This window comes from Chiloscyllium punctatum, chromosome 31 (genome assembly GCF_047496795.1).
Source record: "Chiloscyllium punctatum isolate Juve2018m chromosome 31, sChiPun1.3, whole genome shotgun sequence".
Lineage (NCBI taxonomy): Eukaryota > Metazoa > Chordata > Chondrichthyes > Orectolobiformes > Hemiscylliidae > Chiloscyllium > Chiloscyllium punctatum.
Window position 1 is genome coordinate 6,852,601 of NC_092769.1, and position 13,293 is coordinate 6,865,893.

The 13,293-nt window shown below is 40.7% G+C and overlaps 1 long non-coding RNA gene across 1 annotated transcript; it reads left to right on the forward strand.

The window, feature by feature from the left end:
• Positions 1-7,281: 7,281 nt before the first annotated feature.
• LOC140456794 (uncharacterized) lies at positions 7,282-11,332 on the forward strand. Its single transcript, XR_011953130.1, has 2 exons — positions 7,282-7,430; positions 10,714-11,332. It is a non-coding gene; the product is annotated as an uncharacterized lncRNA (long non-coding RNA).
• Positions 11,333-13,293: the final 1,961 nt, after the last annotated feature.

The following is a 13,293-nucleotide window of genomic DNA, read 5'->3' on the forward strand; positions in this document are numbered from 1 at the left end:
GAAAGGGCAGGATCACACCTTCCGCCTGTTGGTTTCCTGCTGGAGGCTGAGACTGGATCCTGGTCTCAGCTTGTACAGCCCGAACACATGGGATCATGTATTTACGAGGTTACGTTGAAACATGGACATATACACATCTTGGGATATTTATTTTGCTGAATAGCTTCTTTGGGAGTGTTTTTATTTAAATGATGGAAGTAAAATTGAGTAGCTTCAGGTGTGTTTCACATGATACTTGCAAGTATTTTGTTTAAAAAAAACAAATTCATTCGGATGTTAGCTCCCTTTATTTCTACATTCATTCACAAGCAGATAAAACTAAAATCAAAGTTCAAACATATTACCAGCTAGTAAAACAATTGAGCTTGTTTTCCCAGGACACTGCCAGTCTCTGTTCCACTACAAAATAACATGTAATTCATACTAAACATTTCAAAATTCAATTTAGACAACTGAACACAGAGCTTGTCCAAAGTGATTATATTTAGAATATTCAATTAGAAGTTAACTCCCTTTAATTCTACATTCCACCACAAGCAGATAAAGCTAAAAAGAACTTCAATAATATAATTAACCAACAAAATTAGTGACCTTATTTTTGCTGTCACTAAAAGTCTCTCTCACTTTACAAAATAACATACCATTTCTAATCTGCGTTTCTAAATTCAGTTTAGGCAACCTAATATGCAGCATGTCTAAAGTGATTATGTTCAGAATGTGAGTGTGTGTCACTAAACAGTTTGGACTCGGAGATTAGAAGCAGCTCCTTACATTTCAGAATGTTTCTCCCTGCACCTTTTTTTTCAAATTGCTCCGACCCTCAAATGCATAGTAAAGGAAAGCTGTGTGCCTGAGAAACAAAAAGTGAGTTGGCAGGGATACATAACACCTAGGTAAACTTTTGAAAGAGCATCTAATGAACTAGAACAGGACAGTCCATACGTCCATATCTAACAGTCTGGGTACATCAGGAATGTTTGGTTAAATTAGAGAGTATTACAATAATCATTACCACGGATGTAGGTTATAAACAGTACATGTCTCTGCTCACTGATAGCTCTGACAGGGGCAGAAACTCATAAAAATCAGTAAAAATTTGCTGTTACACGACACCAGTGTTAATCATGTACAAAGGGCCCACTCAGTTTGAATGAGATGCATGAATCCGAGAATGGTGTAACAAGTGATGTGAGTTTGAACCAATTCAAGTTTGTTAATTTACTTTGAGATGATAACAAATGTTACTGCAATGTGGGATTTTGGATCCATTAACTTCATATTCAGGAGCTTTAAAGATACTCAATAAACAGGCTGAACTAACCAGAACGTCACTGCATTCAATGTCCTGTTTTCTGACAGTCATACAGTGAATGCTGTATTTAGTGACTTTCCTTTTTAAAGAAGAAATGCCAAGTGAAATGTATCCATTGTGAGTAAATGGGAAAATATCGTTTGTTTGGTAGGATTTTACTTTAGTTTCTTCATTTTCCCTTTAATAGGCCAGATACAATAGTTGGCAGCAATTAAACTGACTGCAGAAAAGGTCCTTGAGTTCCCAGTTTCATTTACTGGAAGCAGGTGGAGTTTCTGCAGTGGATCAAAGATATTTTGTCTCACTGTTGACCAGTTGGTGGAAAGCAAACTGCAAACCATAACCACCGCCTCCTCAGAAACAAATCGACTCAGCAACAATGCTGGAGGAAAGTTTATTTTTCAGTTATGTAACTTGGAGAACTAGTCACTCCTCTCATTGAAGGAAATATTCGCAGAGTCTCAGACACAACCTTAACATCAACAGTTCATTCTAGGATCACTACAGCACTGTTTAATATTGAGAAAAATTGATAAATAGTCAGAGAGTCATGTAGTGATACAGCATGGTTACAGACCCTTCGGTCCAACCAGTCCATGCCAGTCATAAACCCAAACTAAACTAATCCCACCTGTGTGTACTTGGCCCATATCCTTCCAAACATTTGATATTCATTTACTTATCCAAATGTCTTCGAAAGGTTGTGAGATCATCCCACACAAAAACCATTCTCTGTGTAAAAAGTTGTCTCTGATATGTTTTTTTTATTTTTCTCCTCTCATTGTAAAAACATGTTCCCTATTGTTGAAATCCCCAACCATAGGGAAAATTCGCCAATGTCCTAGTCAAAAATTGAAAACAATCCCAGCTCCAAACATTTACAAAATATCACTATGGATCTTCCTCGAGTCCAAAAAAGATTGTCCCCTTTGATCGATGATTTGTAAAATTTACTCGTGTATCTACTGTGATAGATGTTTTCAAATAACTTCTTAAATTCAAATGGTACACATCAATCGGATTAAAGTAACATTTCGTGCACGACCCCACACACAAAAAAAAGAATAGTTTGTTAACATGATTTGCTCTGAGGAAGTCTACGATGGATTCTTTTATCAAACAAAATCATTTCCACTGTTGTGAGGGCTCGTCTATCTTCTGTGCAATGGTCTGAATTTTAAGTTGTGTCTGACTGCAGATGAAACTGGCTGTTCTGGGTAAAAGTACAGTTTGTGCCTTTCACATTGTTAATGTATATTGCTGACTTTAGTTGAATAAAGTGATGTTGTCCCAGGCATCGTCTGGCACCATTAATTAGACCATTAATTTCCACATCACGAGCCAGACTATCAGGTGGAGTTTAATGATATGTGATATTTTTGAAACGAAAACTTTGTACATTTCCAGTACGAATCATGTCAATTAGAGCCATTCACCTTTCCACTCATGGCTTGATAAACCTATATGAGATCGCCCTCCCGAACTCTCACCCTCCAGTGATAAAGGTTCCAGTCTATCTGGATTTCCAACGGTGGTTCTGTTCCCTCACATTCTGCTGTTTAAGATCCTCCTGCCACCCCAGGTCCACAGACAGTGTCCCTTGATACCAGTTCAAAGAAATGGAAGGAACTTGTCCCACCATATTTTTCAATTTTCTTTGGCTTCAAACACCATCAAAAATAAATGTGTGTGTCATTGCTGATTTATGGGAGAATACCGTGTACACAATATCTGCTGAAATACCTGCCATACCATCCTGAATCTGGTTCGCAGGTTCATCTGTTGCTCACAAACGCAACCAAACATCAGGGAACATTGAACATCGCCCACACCCAACCCTCCACCATTCCCCTATGTACTTTGCACTTTGTGAAATCCGTGTTGTCGATAATCAGTTAAAAGAAAGGTTTTTTTAAAAAAAATTCTTAATTCATGTTGCTGATCTTGGCTGAGTAAAGGTATGTTGCTGTCAGCATTTCTGGGGAACATGTCTGCATTTTTTTCATGTCAGTTTACAATGATATTAAGTCAAGAATTGTCAAAATGTCCTGAGAAACAACGTTTAGAAATGGGCCTATTAGCTCCTCAGGGCTGTACCAACTGTTTGAATATTGATACAGTTCTGCCCCTACTTTTTCCCCATAAGCCAGGATTTACAGCATTGGAGATCATATCTATGTTGATAATGGATTAGACCCTACACAATGTTCCCAATGTTTACAGTGCTATCACCTGCAGGGTTATGGACAACATGCTATAAATTGGGTGTTGGCTGGAAGGCTCTGTCTTCACGTGATACAGGTGCGATGGGCGAAGTGATCTCTCTCTGTCGTGAAAACTTTCTACGACTCGAAATTCATCTTTCCAACTTTTTCTCGTTCAGAGGCTCTTCATACCAGAAATATTCCAAGCATTCGTTTCAATGAGCTCAATACACTCCACCTGATAGTCTGGCTCGTGATGTGGAAATTAATGGTCTAATTAATGGTGCCAGACGATGCCTGGGACAACATCACTTTATTCAACTAAAGTCAGCACTATACATTAACAATGTGAAAGGCATAAACTGTATTTTTACCCAGAGCAGCCAGTTGCATCTGCAGTCAGACACAAAATTCAGACCATTGCACAGAAGATAGACGAGCCCTCACAACATTGGGAATTATTTTGTTTGATAAAACAGTCCATCATAGACTTGCTTAGAGCAACTCGTGAATATTGCTTGATTTCTTTTTGTGTGGGGTAACACATGAAATGTTACTGTATTCCGACTGATGTGAACCATTTGCACTTCAAGTTATTTGAAAACGTCCTTCATAACAGATATGTGAGTAAATTTTAGAAATCATTGATCAAAGGGACAATTTTTTTTGATTCAATGAAGATCCATAGTGATATTTTGTAAATGTTTGGAGCTGTGATTGCTTATATTTTTAACTAAGACATTGACATACAGTGCACAACTTCACAATTTGCTGTAACATGAAATTCGCAACCACTGTGAACCTGGAAGGTGATGGTTCAGAATTTAACAAGGACCTAACAAGGTTCGTGAATGGACCAACGAATGATTCATGAAATTTAACAAAGGCATTTCTGAAATGATTAATAGAGCTAGGATGAATGTAGAGACACAAATTCACATCTCTGTTTGCATTTCAATATACTATAAATCACTTTTCTTTTATATCCTAATACTTGCGTCTTCGTTCATATTTAATAAACTCTATCTTGTTCCGGTGTTAAGATAGTTTCTTTATTTACTTCACTCAAGACTGTATGCTGTATTCGTGCCTCAGTATTGACCAAACTCGGTTTGGTGCCAGCTTATATCACTTGAGCTGCTTTTTCAGGAAGTGAATCTCTCCACCTGTTATGTCAAAATAATCTGTTCATGCTCAGTTCGAAATGAATCCTGTTAATATCATCCCAAATTCAGACTCGGTTATTTTGTATTTATTCATTTGAAATGAACAGAATATGACTGATCTGTTCTTGGTGGAGTGGGAGAGGGAGTTAAAGTGTTCCGCCACGGGGCCGTGGGGTTGGTTGGCATGGGTGTCCCAGAGATGTTCTCTGAAATGATCAGCAAGTTAGTGTCCTGTCTCCCAGATGTAGAGGAGACCACATCAGGAGGAACAGACACAGCAGATGACATTTGTGGAAGTACAGATAAATTTCTCTGGATCATTTGGGGCCTTGTCGGAGGTGAGGGGGAGATGTCGGCGCAGATTTTGCACTTCCGTGGTGGCAAGGGAAGGTGATAGGGGTGGGGAGTGGGCTGGTGGAGGGGCATGTACCTAACGAGGGAGTCGCGGAGGGAATGGTGCCACCGGAATGCAGATAGGGGTAGGGAGCGAAATATACCCGAGTGATGGGGTCTGTTTACAGGCGGTGGAAGCAGCGGAGGATGATATGATGTATGCAAGGTCGGTACATTGGAAGTTGAGGACCAGGAGGGCTCCCTGTTGAGATTGGAGGAATGGGGTTCAAGGGCATCGTCGACCACGTGGGAGGGGAAATTGCAATTTTTGAAAAAGGAGGTTATCTGGGATGGTTTATGGTGGAACTGGTCCTCCTAGGAGCAGGCGCGGTGGAGGCAGAGGAATTGTCAATAAAGGGATGGCATTTTTACAGGAGGCCGGGTGGGAGGAGTGTAGTCCAGGTAGCTGTGAGAGTCAGAAGGCTTGTAGTAAATGTTTAGTTGGTCTCTGGAGATAGAGGTGGAGAGGTCTAGGAAAGGGAGGGAGGTGTCCGAGATGGTCCCTCTGAAGTTTAGGTCAGGGTGGAAGGTCTTATTAAAGTTGATGAACTGTTCAACCTCCTAGTGGTAGCATGAGGTGGCATTGATACAGTCATCAATGTAGCGGTGGTAAAGGTGGGCAATGGTACCAGTGCAGCCGTGGAAGATTGACTGTTCCGCATATCTGACGAAGAGGCAGGCATAGCTGGGGTCCATACAGGGGTCCATGGCTACCCCTTTGGTTTGGAGGAAGTGGGAGGATTGAAAGGAAATGTAGTTGAGGTTGAGCATGTACTGCTTGGGTTGACGTGACAGGAAGAAACGGAGATCTTCGAGCCCTACATCATGGCGTTTGGATGTGTACAGGGCCTGGACATTCTGTTCATTCTGGGGCTTATCAATTGTTTGCAGTTATTATGGAACTGCAAGTGCAATGACTGGGAACTCGGAGAAACCAATGATTCGGTCTTCTGCTTGAAGCAAATTTTGACCAGAACATTTAAACACCACAAAGCTCACTGTAGGAAATGCCAGTGCTGCAACTTTTAATAATATTTGAAACTTTGTTAAAAATATGGATTTTTAGTCATAGTTTCTGAAATAATCAAGAAAATAATTAACCGTTTGAACAAGCTCTTTCAAAGAGAGAGGATTTGCAAAGTTTGAAACCATACAGTGCTGTGGTTTATTTGAATTCAATGGCGGTCAGAGTTAGATACAGTCAAGGTGATCTCTCCATATATTGATTCTGTTAATCTGACAGACCGACATACCTGTCTGTACAAAACTGTATTATTTGTTTAGTTGATCAAAATTTAGGAAACAGATCAAACAGAATGTATTCGGCTGGGGAGGTGATGGATACAGAAGGCAGAATCAAAAACTGGGAACACTCAATCTGAAGAGAGAGTAACAAGGAGTACAAGATCAAAGACAAGACAAGGTGCATGTCGATATGTTCCAGACGTTAGTGAATCGAATGAGTTTGTTCGATGGTCGAGAGACTCGCCCAATGTCGTCCTGGAATCAGACCATGAAACAGAGATCGAAATGTCGATTTGCAAATGTCACTTCGATGTGATCGCTTCACACTCTGTGTCCTGATATAGGCCACATTGGCAGATGTTTCCGCCAGATTGCATCCCCTGGGTTTATTTTCTGATCAGAAGTGAGATGTGTGGCTTGCTGCTGGCACATAGAAACAGGAAGTTACACGCCAGCTGAGAATGATCCATCAGGCGCTACTTTCCGTATTATCAGCACAAACAATCTTCCTCCCTCTGAGGGTGAACACACACTGACAGGGTCAAGAACAAATGGACAGATTGCTGTAGGTCTCAACATTGTATTCAATTCCATTCCCCTGTTCCAAAATGAAACAGAAGAGACACAAGATTATTTCAGCGAGAGTAAATTATCTGTCAGAGAGATAAGAAGAGTTACCATCGGGTGAAAGGAGCTAAATGACAATATGTAGTTTCGCTCATAAACCTGTGTTTAAAAGTAGAAAGCTTGAGGGAAGTTAATAAGTAAATCTAAGAGGCAGCATTCATTAAAAGTTGGAAAAGTAAAGTTTAAGCAATAAAATTCAGCATGGTAACTCTTCTTATCTCTCTGACAGATAATATACTCTAGCTGAAATAATCTTGTGTCTCTTCTGTTTCATTGTGGAAAATGGGAATGGAATTAAATACAATGTTGAGACCTACAGCAATTTGACCGTTTGTTCTTGACACTGTGGAAGTGATATCATATCGGAAGTGGTTGATTCTGTTTTCCGGAGAGGCAATGAGATGTGACATTGGGTGTAAAAAGTGGATGTAATGCTTCTTAACTTCAATCAGGTTTTTGACCAGATCTTGCATCTTCAATAAGGTAAGGGTTCATGGGATCTGGTGCAGTTTGGCAAATGCATCGAAGGTTTATTTGTTGGCAGAAGGTAATGGTCGAATGTAGTCATTATGAAGATATCTTGTGTCCAGTGGCTTATTATATGACTTGGTGCTGGATCCTTTGATGTTTGCAGAGTATATGAAAGGTCTAGTCAAGAATGGAGCCATTTTGATCAGTAAGTTCAAAGATGAGGTGAAAAACGTTTGGTTTTGCAATTAGTGAGGAGGAAAGCCCGTGTGACATCAATGGCCTTGCCTGTCGGAGAGAAGAATTGAAAACAGAACATTATATCCTAAAGTCTGTGAAGTAAAGCATTTTCGAGACTAACAATTTAAGTGAATATATGATGTATTGTTGGAATCTACAAAATACAAAGGATAAGCGATCTTCAGGAATCCTGAAGAAGGGCTCATGCCCGAAACGTCAATTCTCCTGCTCCTCGGATGCTGCCTGACCTGCTGCGCTTTTCCAGCAACACATTTTCAGCTCTGATCTCCAGCATTTGCAGTCCTCACTTTCTCCTCGATATTGTGGCTCGACCATTAATTCAGGAAGCTGGGGTCTGAGCCCACAGTGCTGCCACATCAGGTCGTGAATTAAGGTTGATAATTAAACAACTCATTGAAGGAATAAGCTCCACAGATATTCCCTTGCTCTGCTTTGGAAAGAACAACACATCAGTGCAAGAGTTAAGGCTGAAGCATTCACAGCAACCTTCAGCCAGATGTGCCAATTATCTGATCCATCTCAGCATCTTCCATAGATCACCAATATTACAGATACCTGTCAGCAGGGAATTCGCTTTGCTCCACGTTAAATCAAGACACTGTTGGGCAAGTGGCACTGGTTACTGCAAACGCTATGGAGCCTGACAAAATTCTGGCAATAATACTGATGACTTGTGCTAGCCAAGCACTCCCAGTACAGCTACAATACTGGCATGGACAATGTGGAAAATAGGCCAGGCATGTCCTGGGCACAGAAGACAGGTCAAACCACCCTGGTGAATTACTGCCCCATCAGTCCATGCTCAATCATGAGTTAGGTGTAGGAAAGTGCTTTCCACAGTGCTATCAAGCAGCACTAGCTCAGCAATAACCTGCGTAAATGTGGGTCAGGCAAGGCCTACTCAGCTCATGACTGAATTACAGACTTGATTTAAACATGGACAAAGAACTGAATTCCAGAAATGAGGGGAGAGTGACAGCCCTTCACATTAAAGTCACATTCGACAGAGTGTGATATTATGGAGTCCTAGCAAAGCTGGATTCAATGGGCAACAGTTGACAACCTCCCTGCTGCCTGCAGTCAGACCTCTCACATTGGAAGATGACTCTGCTTGTTAGAGGTCAGTCGTCTCAGCCAAAGCAAATCTCTGTTGGAGTTCCTAAAGAAAGTGTTCTTGGCCCAATCATGTTCAGCTGCTTCAGCAATGACCTTCCCTCCATCAGAAGGTCAGAGGAGAAATCTGCATTGATCTAGCACTTTTTCTGTGATTCCTCAGTCCATATTCAAACGCAACAAAATCTGGACAATATCCAGACTTGTGCTGACAAGTGACAAATAGCATTCACACCACAAAACTGCGAGACAATGACCATTGACAATAGGAGTGAATCTAACCAAAACCCCTTGATATTCAATAGTGTTACCATCACTGAATCCCTCACCATCGACATCCTGGGTTTTATTGTTCATTAGAAATTGAGCTGGACACTCCATATAAATACAATGGTTGTAACAACAGGACCGAGGTGAGGAATACTGCAGCGAGTAACTCACCTTCTGACTTGCAAAGCCAATTGACTATTTAAGAGACAGAAGTCAGGAGAGTAATAGCACAGCTCACCCCTTGACTGGATAGGAGCACCTTCAACTGCACTCAAGAAGTTAGGCATTGTCCAGGACAAAGCATCCCACGTGATCAGCAGCACATCCACACGCGTCCATTGCCTCCATATCTGATGCTTAGTATCAGCCTTATGCTGAAAAATGTGTTGCTGGCAACGCGCAGCAGGTTAGGCAGCATCCAAGGAGCAGGAGATTCAACGTTTCGGGCATAAGCCCTTCTTCAGGCATACCTGCCATATGCACTATCTAAAATACTGCACTGCAGAAACTTAGCCACTTCCTTAGACAGTACCTTCCCACTACCACTTGCATCTCGATGGACAAGAATAGCAGATACTTGGGAACAGCACCACTGTAAGCTCCTCTCTAAACCACTCCTGACATGGAAATATATCATCGATCCTTGACTGTAACTGGGTCAAAATCTGGAACTCCCTTCCTCAGGCCATTTTGGAACATGTTATTTCAGAAAGGCAGCTTTCTGCCATCGTCTGAAGGACACCTACAGACAACTGAAAGCAACCACCGTGTTCCATGAGTCAATAAAAAAAATCATTCAAGCTAACATGACAGTTTGAGAAAGTGGTTGAGGAGGCATTATGGGTATGTAATAAGCAATCAAAAGGTTTGGAGCAAAGTTCCAGAATCAATCTCTACCATGGTAGCTTCAATTAATGATAGAGTATGAAATGAAAATGCTGGGGTAATGAATGATAATCACAGACCTACCAAAGTTTTGAAACATGTTACATGGTTCAGTATTGTCCTTCAGAGGACGATGTGTGACTTTCCTATCTGGCCTGCCTACCTGTTCAACAAAAAGGCGATGGTTCCTTTCCTGTGCCGAACCTGACTAAGAAAGTGAGGACTGCAGGTGCTGGAGATCAGAGTTGAAAGTGTAGTGCTGGAAAAGCACGGCAGATCAGGCAGCATCCAAGGAGCAGGAGAATCAACGTTCCAGGCATAACAACTTCATCAGGTATCTTAATGAAGGCCTCATGCCCGAAACGCCGATTCTCCTGTTCCGGATGCTGCCTGACCTGCTGTACTTTTCCAGCATTACAGTCTCGACTGAGAAGCCATTTAGTTGTAATAAAGCTTAAGAAAGATCAACCATAATTAGCCGAGCAAGATGGCAGACCTTCAAAAAGGTAGCTGATGACCACCTTCTTGGGATATGTGACTAACTTTTTCATAAGTCAGTGCAGAATTCAAAAATGCAAATTATGGTGAGTCAGGCTGTTCAGACAGAGTCCGGTACACATTTAAGATTGATGATTGGATGCAAAGTCTCCTGTGGTGTTGCTGTGAACAGCAAGAGAGTTCTTGCCAGTATTGCACTCCAATATTTGTTCATGAAGTAAAGTGTCAGATTTATTGCATTTCTGTGCTTTCTGTGCATTTCCCACATTAGGATCACAGTGGTGATATCATGAGACCAGGATTCTCGAACTCCAGTTTGATGTTGAATGGCCAGGGTTTGGAATACCATCGTTTGCCCAGGGTGAAATTTGAATTTAAAGAAATCCTGGAATCAGAAAGAAAGCCAAATGGTGACCATGTAGCCCGAGTCAATGGAAAAATACAAAAACAGCTGCTGCACGAATGCCAAGGCATCTGTCACCTTTCCATGGTCTGGCCGACATGAGATTCCAGATCCATTCGGAAGTAAATGACTGTGTTCTGAAGTGGCTTTAGCAAGTTATTCAATGGGCAATTGGGGATAGGGACTCATCGCTGACCCTTAACATTAAGTAATACGTGTAACGAAACCTCGTAACAACTATATCAATTAAATGTAATTGTTGCGGCAGTTCCTGATGGCATTTCAAGTATTTCATGTGAATATTTTAAAATGCACTTTGAGTGATGTTGCACTGTCTAAACGGACTACAATATAAATCATTTGTCATTCAGAGTAGATCCAGTTCAACATTGAAGTTTAATTGCAGAATTTTCAGCACTGAATTTTTAACCTAAATAAAAGTTTTAAATTGTGTTCATCTTCTAGAAATAAATAAAATTTGTTGCAATTCGTCTTCATAAATTTGTGTTCACTTCTACAAATGGTCAAGATTCTTAAAACATACTTGTTTCGATTTGAATCTTACCAACAAATCACTTTGTTCATCTGGCTTTGCTGTCATCATCACTTCCTTGAAGCCAATTAAGCATTTATGTAAATAAACACAGAAATAGAATTCTCAGAATAGATTACAGAACCACAAAACCCGAATTTATATTTCCCCACAAGCACAGCACACGAATTGTGGAAAAAATGCAAATAACTCAATGGATTCCAATACTAATTGATGTTAGGACTTTTTAATACATAAGTTGTATGATTGTTGAATGATAGAGGTATCAGTTCTCATATTTAGTCAACAATCTATAATTCAGAGATACATTGGCACAGCTAATATTTCTGTCTCTCTTTTTCTCTCTTCCCCTCCTGCCTTCTCCCCTTTTTTCTTTATATCTGATGCCGTGTTTTGCCTCTCCACAATCGGACGATGTTTTCCTTAATAACCTGAAGCCAACACCTCACCAACATATCCTCTCAGCCAAATTCATCCATTTCATTAGAGAGATTTGAGTCAAGATTTTCTCAAAAATCTGTCTGAGTATTGAGTGATCTGGAAATGCTTGATAGGAATGAGGCTGCAAGACTGTGATAGCGTTTTCATTGTATCTCAGTAGTATTATTCTTGGCTGAGGAATGTTTAATGGTTCAGGGCAATGCTTATTTAGACTATAATTAACCTTTACTGCACATCTCATGGAATGTTTAATATTGTAGAGGTCGATTTATTCTGTATCAACTCTGTGTTGTACCTACTCTGGGAGGGTTTTTTTTAGGGAATCCTGGACGCAGCTCTACTCTGTGCCTAAACCAAAATATATTTGACATGATTGCATTGGACAGCACAGTATAGAGGGAGATTTACCCAGCACATTACATGAGCTGTACAATCACAGAAAACATTTGATGTAGCCGTGTAAAGGGGCTTGGACTCCTACCCACTGTCTTTCTGGTTTTGAAATGCTTGATACCAGAATAAAAAGGGAACAACACTATGCACCGAAACTTTGTTATACAAGCAGATTATCATCTACAGGCACATACGCAAATCATCTATGAACAACCCTTGCAGTGTTTAATGGATGAGTGCTGAGAGATATGCAATACGTGTCTATTCCATGCAACACATGCCGACAGTGTGCTTGATATGGCAGTTTAAATGTAGTTTTGATTTGTCTTTAACCTTTTCTGTGACAGTCGTGGTTGTGTTTGACAAATATTCAACAGAACTGGAGGACTCTATGACTGTAAATGCAGTCACTGCATTCGAGGCAGAAGGCAATGCCATCAAACAGGGAGAAAGATGATCCCTGTCTTTTTTCATGATGAGGAGAGATTGAAGCAGCTGGGCTTCAAACATGAAATTTAAATGAGGCCCATATAATTCTGAAAAGAGTAACTTAGAGCAAAGGTCAATGATAGGGAACCAGAAGCAGCTTGTTCAGCCAATGGAGTTTGGTCTTCCAAACAATCACATCATGGCTGAACTGATAATCCTCACCTCCACTTCCCAGCGTTTTAAATGTAAGCATTGATTCAATTACCAGATCAAAATCTGCCCATTTCAGCCTTCGAAATACTGAATGACCCAACCTCGACAGTCTTCTGTGGAAATGAATTCCACAGATTCACTACATTCTGGGAGACAAAATTCTCTTCTGCCCGAAATTTGTGACCTCTAATTCAGAGATTCTACTCCCTGGTCCGAAACTCACCCACAAGGGGAAACAACATTTCGGCATTTACACCATCAAGTTTCCTGAAAATAATAGATGTTTCAGAATGTCAGAACTGAATCTTCTATGTTCCATTGAGTATAGGCCCAAATGACTCAATCTCTACTCTTAAGACAGTCCCTGCATCCTCAGGATCAGTCGACTAAACCTCGTGTGGATTGTCTCACATTCCAGT